The sequence below is a fragment of the Salvelinus sp. IW2-2015 genome, unplaced genomic scaffold (assembly GCF_002910315.2).
Source record: "Salvelinus sp. IW2-2015 unplaced genomic scaffold, ASM291031v2 Un_scaffold3441, whole genome shotgun sequence".
Taxonomy (NCBI): Eukaryota; Metazoa; Chordata; class Actinopteri; order Salmoniformes; family Salmonidae; genus Salvelinus; species Salvelinus sp. IW2-2015.
The window spans coordinates 22,110-32,798 of NW_019944721.1; the positions used below are offsets into that span (position 1 = coordinate 22,110).

The following is a 10,689-nucleotide window of genomic DNA, read 5'->3' on the forward strand; positions in this document are numbered from 1 at the left end:
AAACACAGGACTGTCTATATCCCAGTATGAAGGTTGGTCAGTACACACCTGGCTTTGAGACTGTGCCGACTCCTGCAGAGTACAATTCATTACTAGAGACATACAGGTATTCTATCCTACCTACTGCATACCGAATGGAGTACAATTCCAACAGGATATCAGAGATGCAGAAGAAGAGTATTCATGTGGTGATGATGTATCCTGTGTTGGAGTGCTCAGCCTGCTGAGAAAACTTCCCCTTAATTCTACCATTATGTCCTCATGTTACTGACCCTACTACACTACATATGACACAACCGCTGCTCACACTATTAGGACATCTATTCTGACTTACTTCAGCTTCATCAGTTTATATGTGGGATCCACCAGAGCAGCTGAAAGCAGTCCCCCTGCAGAGTCTCCTGGGTGATTGTAGCTCAGGTCCAGCTCTTTCAGGTGGGAGGGGTTTGACCTCAGAGCTGAAGACAGAGCAGCACAGCCCTCCCCTGTGACCAGACAGCCAGACAGCCTACAGAGAGACACAACAGCTGTCTAGGTTGGTGTACTGCTGTCAATCATCTTGTAGGTCACCCATACATTTGTCCATGAGACAAACATTGTGATAAAACATCAGATTTTCAGAGTATTTATTTTACTAAGCTCAGTACCGACCTGACTGAAACAGCTGGACTTACCCCAGTGTGTGTAGTTTACAGTCTGGATCCTCCAGTCCAGCAGACAGCAGTGTAACTCCTGAGTCCTGCAGGTCATTGTCTCTCAGCTCCAGTTGTTTCAGTTGTGAGTTGGGTGAACTCAGGACTGAGGCCAGATCTGAACAGCAAACCTCTGTCAGACCACACTGACCCAGACTAGAGGGCAGAAGAGCAAATTATTATCAAATGTTTAACACATCCACATAATAACTAATTGTCAAGTTATTTAACTCACACTAGTGTCTGTATGTTGCAGAGTGGACTGGTTAGTCCAACACAGAGCATCTCCACTCCTCGGTCTCCCAGGTCATTGTAGCTGAGGTCCAGTTCTCTCAGGGGGGAGTTTGGTGTCTGCAGAGCTGAGGTCAGAGTCTCACAGAATTTACATGTGAGTTCACAGCGATCCAGTCTGGAGAGAGGAGATAATCTATTAGATATACAAATCCTTCATTATTATGATACTGTAAACATCAACTCAATAACAGAACTTACAGTGCTCTCTTGCAGGTTTTCACTACCGGCAGCAACTTCTGATAACCTTCCTTTGATGTGTTGTATGTCTTCAGGTCAAACTCCTCCAGCACCTCCTCTGACATCAGTAACAGGTAGGCCAGGGCTGAACATTGGTCAGGTTTTAGCTCTGTTTCTGAAAGGGTTCCTGATCGCATGGAGGTCTGCATGTCTTCAACTAGAGAGTTGGCACCAAGTTCATTCAGACAGTGGAACAAGTTGATGATCCTTTCTGGTGAGGATTCCCTTTTGATCTTGTCTGAAAGGTACCTGACTGTTCTCTCAACTGTTTCCTCATTGGTCTGTGTTGTACTTCCTGTCTGTGTCAGAAGGCCTCGTAACAAATTCTGATTGGACTCCAGTGAGAGACCCAGAAGGAAGCGGAGGAACAGGTCCAGGTGTCCATTCTCACTCTTCAAGGCCTGGTCCACTGCGCTCTCGTGTAAGTCAGACAACTGGATTGACTCCTTCTCTTCATCATCACTAGTGGGGGGGAAAACATTTTCCTTCTTGTCCAGACATGATTCTAAAGCATGCACTGCTGCTAGAAACTCCTGAATGCTCAGATGCACAAAGCTGTAGACCTTGTCTTGGTACAGCCCAGATTCTTCTTTAAAGATCTCTGTACACAATGCTGAGTACTTTGATGCCTCTGTCACATCAAGGCCACACTCCCTCAGGTCCTCCTCATAGAAGATCAGGTTGCCCTTCTGCAGCTGTTGGAAAGCCAGTTTGCCAGTTTCAGGATCATCTCTTTGTCTGACTGAGACAGTTCCTTTGGGTTTGTTTCTGTGGCTTTGTTGTACTTCTTGTTCTTCACAATGATTTGGATGAGAATGAAGTGTGAATACATCTGGTTCAGAGTTTTGGGGACTTCATACTTCTCTGCCTCGTTCAGTATCATCTCAAGGACAGTGGCTGATATCCAACAGAAGACTGGTATGTGGCACATGATGTGGAGGCTCCTTGATGTCTTCATGTGTTTGATGATTTCATTGGCCAGATTCTGATCTGTGATTTTCTTCTTGAAATACTCCTCCTTCTGTTGATCATTGAACCCTCGTACCTCTGTCACCTGGTCAACACACCCAGGAGGGATCTGATTGGCTGCTACAGGCCTTGAGGTTATCCAGAGGAGAGCAGAGGGAAGCAGATTCCCCTCGATGAGGTTTGTCAGCAGCACGTCCACTGAGGTTGGCTTCGTGACATCACAGCACTTCTCATTGTTTTTGAAGTCTAGAGGAAGTCGACACTCATCCAGACCATCAAAAATGAAAACAGTTTTGGTTTCACCATCTTCAATGCTGTCAATCTCTTTCAGCTCTGGGAAGTAGTGGGAAAGAAGTTGCATCAGACTGRATTGGTCCTTTTTCAGGTTCAGATCACGGAAAGGAAGAGGAAACATGAAATGAACGTCCTGATTTGCTTTTCCCTCTGCCCAGTCAAGGATGACCTTCTGCACAGAGACTGTTTTTCCAATGCCAGRGATTCCTTTTGTCAGCACAGTTCTGATAGGTTTGTCTTGTCCAGGTAAAGGCTTGAAGATGTCGTTGCATTTGATTGGTGTCTCTTGTGTGGTTTGTTTCTTGGATGCCATCTCTATCTGTCTAACCTCATGTTCATTTTTGAGCCCTCCACTTCCACCCTCTGTGATGTAGAGCTCTGTGTAGATGTCCTTGAACAGACTTTGGTTTCCATGGTGTCCAATTCCTTCAGATATGTGTTGATACTTGTGTTTCAGTTTAGCCTTAATGTCTTGTTGGACTGTCAGCAGAGTTTGACCTGTAGGAAAACAATGAGAGTTGGGACTCATAAGTTTGTMTGTGTGTTTTATAAGGGCCTTTGTACCGTTCTTTGTAATATTGAATGAAACACAGTCTTACTTCTTCTGTCCAGAAGGTTGTGTGTGATCTTTAATGCATCCTCACTGTCCAAACTCTCCACTTCCTTATTGTCATCTGGTAATGGTTCCTGGCTGAAAGCAGGTGGCTGATCACTCTTCATTGATAGCAGGCTGGTTGTAGGTGACTCTGCTCTGGGCTTCTGGAAACTGAACAAAACAAGGAGACAGATCACCTCATCAATATCACATCAATACCTCATTTACTTAATTTTAACAACTGTATGGTGGAACTTCTAGAAGTACTGATGTTTCTTTTAAAGCTACAGTCTGCAATTGGTGAATCCAATTTTGGCCTTTTAAATGAATTATGTACAGTCATGGCCAAAAGTTTTGAGAATGACACAAATATTAATTTTCACAAAGTCTACTGCCTCAGTTTGTATGTTGGCAATTTGCATATACTCCAGAATGTTATGAAGAGTGATCAGATGAATTGCAAAGTCCCTCTTTACCATGCAAATGAACTGAATCCCCCAAAAACATTTCCACTGCATTTCAGCCCTGCCACAAAAGGACCAGCTGACATCATGTCAGTGATTCTCTCATTAACAGAGGTGCGAGTGTTGACGAGGATAAGGCTGGAGATCACTCTGTCATGCTGATTGTTTTCGAATAAAAGACTGGAAGCTTCAAAAGGAGATTGGTGCTTGGAATCATTGTTCTTCCTCTGTCAACCATGGTTACCTGCAAGGAAACACGTGCCGTCATCATTGCTTTGCACAAAAAGGGATTCACAGGCAAAGATATGCTGCCAGTAAGATCGCACCTAAATCAACCATTTATCGGCTCATCAAGAGTTTCAAGAGAGCGGTTCAATTGTTGTGAATGAAGGCTTCAGGGCTCCCAAAGTCCAGCAAGCGCCAGGACCYTCTCCTAAAGTTGATTCAGCTGCGGGATCGGGGCACAGAGCTTGCTCAGGAATGGCAGCAGGCAGGTGTGAGTGCATCTGCACGCACAGTGAGGTGAAGACTTTTGGAAGATGGCCTGGTGTCAAGAAGGGCAGCAAAGAAGCCACTTCTCTCCAGGAAAAAAGTCAGGGACAGACTGATATTCTGCAAAAGGTACAGAGATTGGACTGCTGAGAACTGGGGTAAAGTCATTTTCTCTGATGAATCCCCTTTCCGATTGTTTGGGGCATCCAGAAAAAAGCTTGTCCGGAGAAGACAAGGTGAACGCTACCATCAGTCCTGTGTCATGCCAACAGTAAAGCATCCTGAGACCATTCATGTGTGGGGTTGCTTCTCAGCCAAGGGAGTGGGCTCACTCACAATTTTGCCTAAGAACACAGCCATGAATAAAGAATGGTACCAACACATCCTCCGAGAGCAACTTCTCCCAACCATCCAGGAACAGTTTGGTGACGAACAATGCATTTTCAGCATGATGGAGCACCTTGCCATTAGGCAAAAGTGATAACTAAGTGGCTCGGGGAAGAAAAAAAAATCGATATTTTGGGTCCATGGCCAGGAAACTCCCCAGACCTGAATCCTATTGAGAACTTTGGTCAATCCTCAAGAGGTGGGTGGACAAACAAAAAACCCACAAATTCTGACAAACTCAAGCATTGATTATGCAAGAATGGGCTGCCATCTGTCAGGATGTGGCCCAGAAGTTAATTGACAGCATGCCAGGGCGGATTGCAGAGGTCTTGAAAAAGAAGGGTCAACACTGCAAATATTGACTCCTTGCATCAACCTCATGTAATTGTCAATAAAAGCCTTTGACACTTATGAAATGCTTGTAATTATACTTCAGTATTCCATGTAACATCTGACAAAAATATCTAAAGACGCAGCAAACTCTGTGGAAATTAATATTTGTGTCATTCTCAAAACTTTTGCCATGACTGTAGACCTACATTTGATGTAATTTGGGAACACTTTTTCCCTTTAGTTTTATATCTTTAGAGAAACTGTATATTTTACATTTAATCTCTTACCTCTGAGAACTGGTGTCTTGAGTCATTTTAGAAGCAGGAGTCCCTCCTCTCTCTCCCAGAGACACTCATTTTAGAGCAGTGGTTTCCTCTCTCTCTCCCCAGAGAGACTCATTTTAGAGGCAGTGGTTCCTCCTCTCTCTCCCAGAGAGACTCATTTTAGAGGCAGTGGTCTCCTCCTCTCTTCCCCAGAGAGACTCATTTTAGATGTAAGTCACAGCTCACTCAGCTACAATGAGAAGAAACAGAACAGTCCAATATTTCTGAACATTGTTGAAGAACCATTAACAATGACAACACCTTTTCTATCTGTGGTCAAAGAGTACAATCAGCGACTTCATATTGTATTCCAACATACACAGTCCAATATGTTTTCATTTGATTTGACTTGGATCCCCACTAGTTGACTCCATAACAACAGCTAGTCTCCTGGTTGGATCCCACTAGCTGACTCTCTAACAACAGCTAGTCTACTGGTTGGATCCCCTGACTCCTAACAACAGCTAGTCTACCTGGTTGGATCCCTGACTCCATAACAACAGCTAGTCTACCTGGTTGGATCCCCTGACTCCCTAAACAACAGTAGTACCTGGTTGGATCCCCTGACTCCATAAAAACAGCTAGTCTACCTGGTTGGATCCCCTGACTCCATAACAACAGTAGTCTACTGGTTGGACCTGACTCCATAAACAACGTGTTACCTGGTTGGATCCCTGACTCCATCAACAAGCTAGTCTACCTGGTTGGATCCTGACTCCATAACAACAGCTAGTCTACCTGGTTGGATCCCTGATCCATAACAAACAGCTAGTTTACCTGGTTGGATCCCCTGACTCCATACAACTAGTCTACTGGTTGGATCCCCTGACTCATAACACACTAGTCTACCTGGTTGGATCCCTGACTCCATAACAACAGCTAGTCTACTGTTGGATCCCCTGACTCCATAACAACAGCTAGTCTAACTGATTGGATCCTGACTCCATAACAACAGCTAGTCTACCTGGTTGGATCCGTACTCCATAACAACAGCTAGTCTACCTGGTTGGATCCCTCACTCCATAATAACAGCTAGTCTACCTGGTTGGATCCTCACTCCATAACAACAGCTAGTCTACCTGGTTGGATCCCTGACTCCATAACACAAACTAGTCTACCTGGTTGGATCCCTGACTCCATAACAAAGCTAGTTACTGGTTGGATCCCCTGACTCCATACAACAGCTAGTCTACTGGTTGGATCCCTCATCCATAATAACAGCTAGTCTACTGGTTGGATCCCTCATCCATAACAACAAACTAGTCTACCTGTTGATCCCTGACTCCATAACAAAGCTAGTCTACCTGGTTGGGTCCCCTGACTCCATAACAAAGCTAGTCGACCTGGTTGGATCCCCTGACTTCATAACAACTGCTAGTCTACTGGTTGGATCCTGACTCCATAACAACAGTAGTCTACCTGGTTGGATCCTGACTCCATAAAACAACAGCTAGTCTACTGTTGGATCCCTGACTCATAAACAGCTGCACCTGGTTGGATCCCTGACTCCATAACAACAGCTAGTCTACCTGTTGGATCCCCTGATCCATAACAACAGTAGTCTACCTGGTTGGATCCCTGACTCCATAACAACAGCTAGTCTACTGATTGGATCCCCTGACCCATACAACAGCTAGTCTACCCTGCGTTGGATCCCGTGAACTCCCATAACAACAGCTAGTCTACCTGGTTGGATCCCCTCACTTCCATTAAATAACAGCTAGTCTACACTGGTTGGATCCCCTCACTCCATAACAACAGCTGTCTACTGGTTGGATCCCTGGACTCCATACAACAACTAGTCTACTGCGTTGATCCCTGACTCCATAACAACAGCTAGTCTACCTGGTGGATCCCCTCACGTCCATAATAAAGCTCAGTCTACTGGTTGGTCCCCTGCTCCATAACAACAGCTAGTCTACTGTTGGATCCCCTGACTCCATAACAACAATAGTCTACCTGCGTTGGATCCCTACTCCTAACAACAGCATCTACCTGGTTGGTCCCCTGACTCCATAACAACAGCTAGTCTACTGAGTTGGATCCCCTGACTCTAAAACTGCTAGTCTACCTGGTTGGAATCCCGTGGACTCCATAACAACAGCTATCTACCTGGTTGGACCCCTCACTCCATTAATACAAGCTAGTCTACCGGTTGGATCCCGCTCACTCCATAACACAGCTAGTCTACCTGGTTGGATCCCCTGACTCCTTAACAACAACTAGTCTACCTGTTGGATCCCCTGACTCCATAACAACAGCTATACCTGGTTGGATCCCCTGACTCCATAACAACAGCTAGTCTAACCTGGTTGGATCCCCTCACTCCAATAAAGCAGTCACCTGTGACCACTCAAACAACACTAGTCTACCTGGTTGGATCCCCTGACTCCATAACAAACAGCTAGTCTACCTGTTGGATCCCCTGACTCCATAACAACAGCTAGTCTACCTGGTTGGATCCCCTGACTCCATAACAACGCTAGTCTACCTGTTGGATCCCCTGACTCCATAAACAACAGCTAGTCTACCTGGTTGGATCCCCTGACCTCCAAACAACAGCTAGTCTACCTGGTTGGATCCCCTGATCCATAACAAACAGCTAGTCTACCTGTTGATCCCCATGGACTCCATAACAACAGCTAGTCTACCTGGTTGGATCCCCTGACTCCATAACAACAGCTAGTCTACCTGTTGGATCCCTGACTCCATAACAACAGCTAGTCTACCTGTTGGATCCCTGACTCCATAACAAACAGCTAGTCTACCTGTTGGATCCCTGACTCCATAACAACAGCTAGTCTACCTGGTTGCGATCCCCTCACTCCATAATAAAGCTAGTCTACCTGGGTTTGGATCCCCTTCACTCCATAACAACAGCTAGTCTACCTGGTTGATCCCCTGACTCCATAACAACAACTAGTCTACCTGGTGGATCCCCTGACTTCCATAACAACAGCTAGTCTACCTGGTTTGGATCCCTCACTCCATAATAACAGCTAGTCTACCTGGTTGGATCCCCTCACTCCATAACAACACAGCTAGGCTACCTGGTTGGATCCCCTGACTCATAAACAACAACTAGTCTACCTGGTTGGTCCCTGACTCCATAACAACAGCTAGTCTACCTGGTGTCCCCTGACTCATAACAACAGCAGGACAACTTCGGCGCCGATAGAGATGGCAGCTCGCTATCGCGTTCTTGAAATATGCAGTATTGTTGTTTTTTTACGTGTTATTTTCTTACATCAGGTACCCCGGGTAATCTAGGTTTATTACATACAGTCGGGAGGAACTACTGAATACGATTAACGTCAACTCACCATCGTCCTACCAGGAATATGACTTTCCGAACGGATCAGTGTATTTGCCTTCCACACAATACAATGGATCAGATCCCAGCCGGCGACCCTGGGGCGCCGAAAAAGGGGAAACGTGGCGGTCTCGTGTGTCAGGCTTCGGAGACGGGCACATCGGCGTTCACACTCCTAGATACACTCGCCAATGTCCAGTCTCTTGACAATAAGAGTTAGATCGAATCGAGAACGGGTAAGCAATCCCAGAGAGAACATCAGGGAATTGCAAGTGCTCTGCTTCACCGAAACATGGCTACTCAAGGGACGCTAACGGAGTCGGTGCAGCCAGCTGGTTTCTCATGCATCGCGCCGACAGAAACAAAAACAATCTTTCGTAGAAAGAGGGGCGGGGGGTATGCCTTATGATTAACGAGAAGTGTGTGACCATCCATAATATAACACACAAGAACTCAAGTCGTTCTGTTCACGCTGTTCTAGAACTCCTCACAATCAAATGTCGACGCATTAATCTATCCAAGGGAATTCTCGTCAATCATAATTCACAGCGTATTACTTCCCCCAAGCAGACACATTCGATGGCCGTGAACGAACTTTATCTGGGACTCTTTGTAAACTGGAACACCAACACCTGAGGCTGCATTCATCGTAGCTGGGGATTTTAACAAGGCTAATCTAAAAACGAAAACTCCCTAAATTCTATCAGCATATCGATTGTAGCTACCAGGGCTGGAAAAACACTGGGAACCATTGCTTACACTAATTCGACGGCGCTTACAAGGCCCTCCCCGCCCCACTTTCGGAAAGTGAACCACGCTCCATTTTGTTGATTCCTGCCTTACAAACAGAAACTCAAACAACAAGCTCCCGCGCTCAGGTCTGTTCAACGCTGGTCCGACCAATTCTGATCCACGCCTTCAAGACTGTTGATACGCGGATTGGAATATGTTTCCGCATCGGTCCACAAAATATTGCACGAATATGCTGAATCGTCGTTGAGCGAGTCATTAGGAAGTGCTTGGACGATGTCGTACCACAGCAACGATAAAAAACTTCCAAACAGAAAACCGTGGATTGACCGCAGCATTCCGTAAACTGAAAGCGCGACCACGGCTTTTAACCAGGGCAAGGTGACCGAAGCATACCGAATCAAACAGTGTAACTATTCTCTCCGCAAGGCAAATCAACAGGGCTAAGTCTCAGACAGAGACAAAATCGAGTCGAAATTCAACAGCCGTCAACAAGAGGTATGTGGCAGGCGTCTACAGTCAATCACGGCTTACAACAGAAAACCAGCCCCGTCGAGGACGCAGGATGTCTTGCTCCCAGACCAGGCTTAAAACAACTTTTTTGCCCGCTTGAGGACAACACAGTGCCACTGACACGGCCCCCTACAAAACCTGCGGGCTTCTCCTTCACGCAGCCGAGGTGAGTAAAACCATTTAAACGTGTTTAACCCTCGCAAGGTCCTGCAGCGCCAGACGGGCATTCCCAGCGCGTCCTCAGAAGCAATGCGCAGACCACTGGCTGGTTGTTTAGGACATATTCCATCAATCCTTATCCCAGTCTGCGTGTTCCCACATGCTTCAAGAGGCCACCATTGTTCTGTTCCAAGAAAGCTGTAAGGTAACTGAGCTAAACGACTATCGCCCCGGTAGCATCACTTCGTATCAGAAGTGCTTTGGAGAGACTAGTCAAGGACCATATACTCACCCTAACCGGACACCCTAGACCACTCCAATTTGCTTACCGACCAATAGGTCCAACAGACGACGCGCAATCGCAACCACAATGCACACTGCCCTAACCATCTGGGAAAGAGGAATACCCATGTGAGAATGCTGTTCATCGAATTACAGCTCAGCATTTAACACCACTAGTACCTCCAAACTCGTCAATCAAGCTCGAGACCCTGGTCTCGACCCCGCCCTGTGCAACTGGGGTCCTGACTTCCTGACGGGCCGCCCACGGTTGGTGCAGGGTAGGTAACAACATCTCCAACCCCCTGATCCTCAATCACTGGGCGCCCACAAGGACGTGCGTTCTGACCCTCTCCTGTTACCCTGTTCACTCACGGATGCGGGCCATTGCACGCCTCAACATGCTATCATCAAGTTTGCGGATGACACTACAGTGGTAGGCTTGATCACCAACAACGACGAGAGGCCTACAGCGGGAGGTGAGGGCCCTCGGAGTGCGGTGTCAGTGAAAAATAACCTATACTCAACGTCAACAAAACAAAGAAGATGATTGTGGACTTCAGAAACAGCCAGAGGAAGGCACCATCTCTCTTCC

The 10,689-nt window shown here is 46.4% G+C and overlaps 1 pseudogene; it reads right to left on the bottom strand.

The window, feature by feature from the left end:
* Positions 1-113: 113 nt before the first annotated feature.
* Positions 114-10,689, bottom strand: part of LOC112075860 (protein NLRC3-like) — a 24,941-nt pseudogene continuing 14,365 nt past the window's right edge.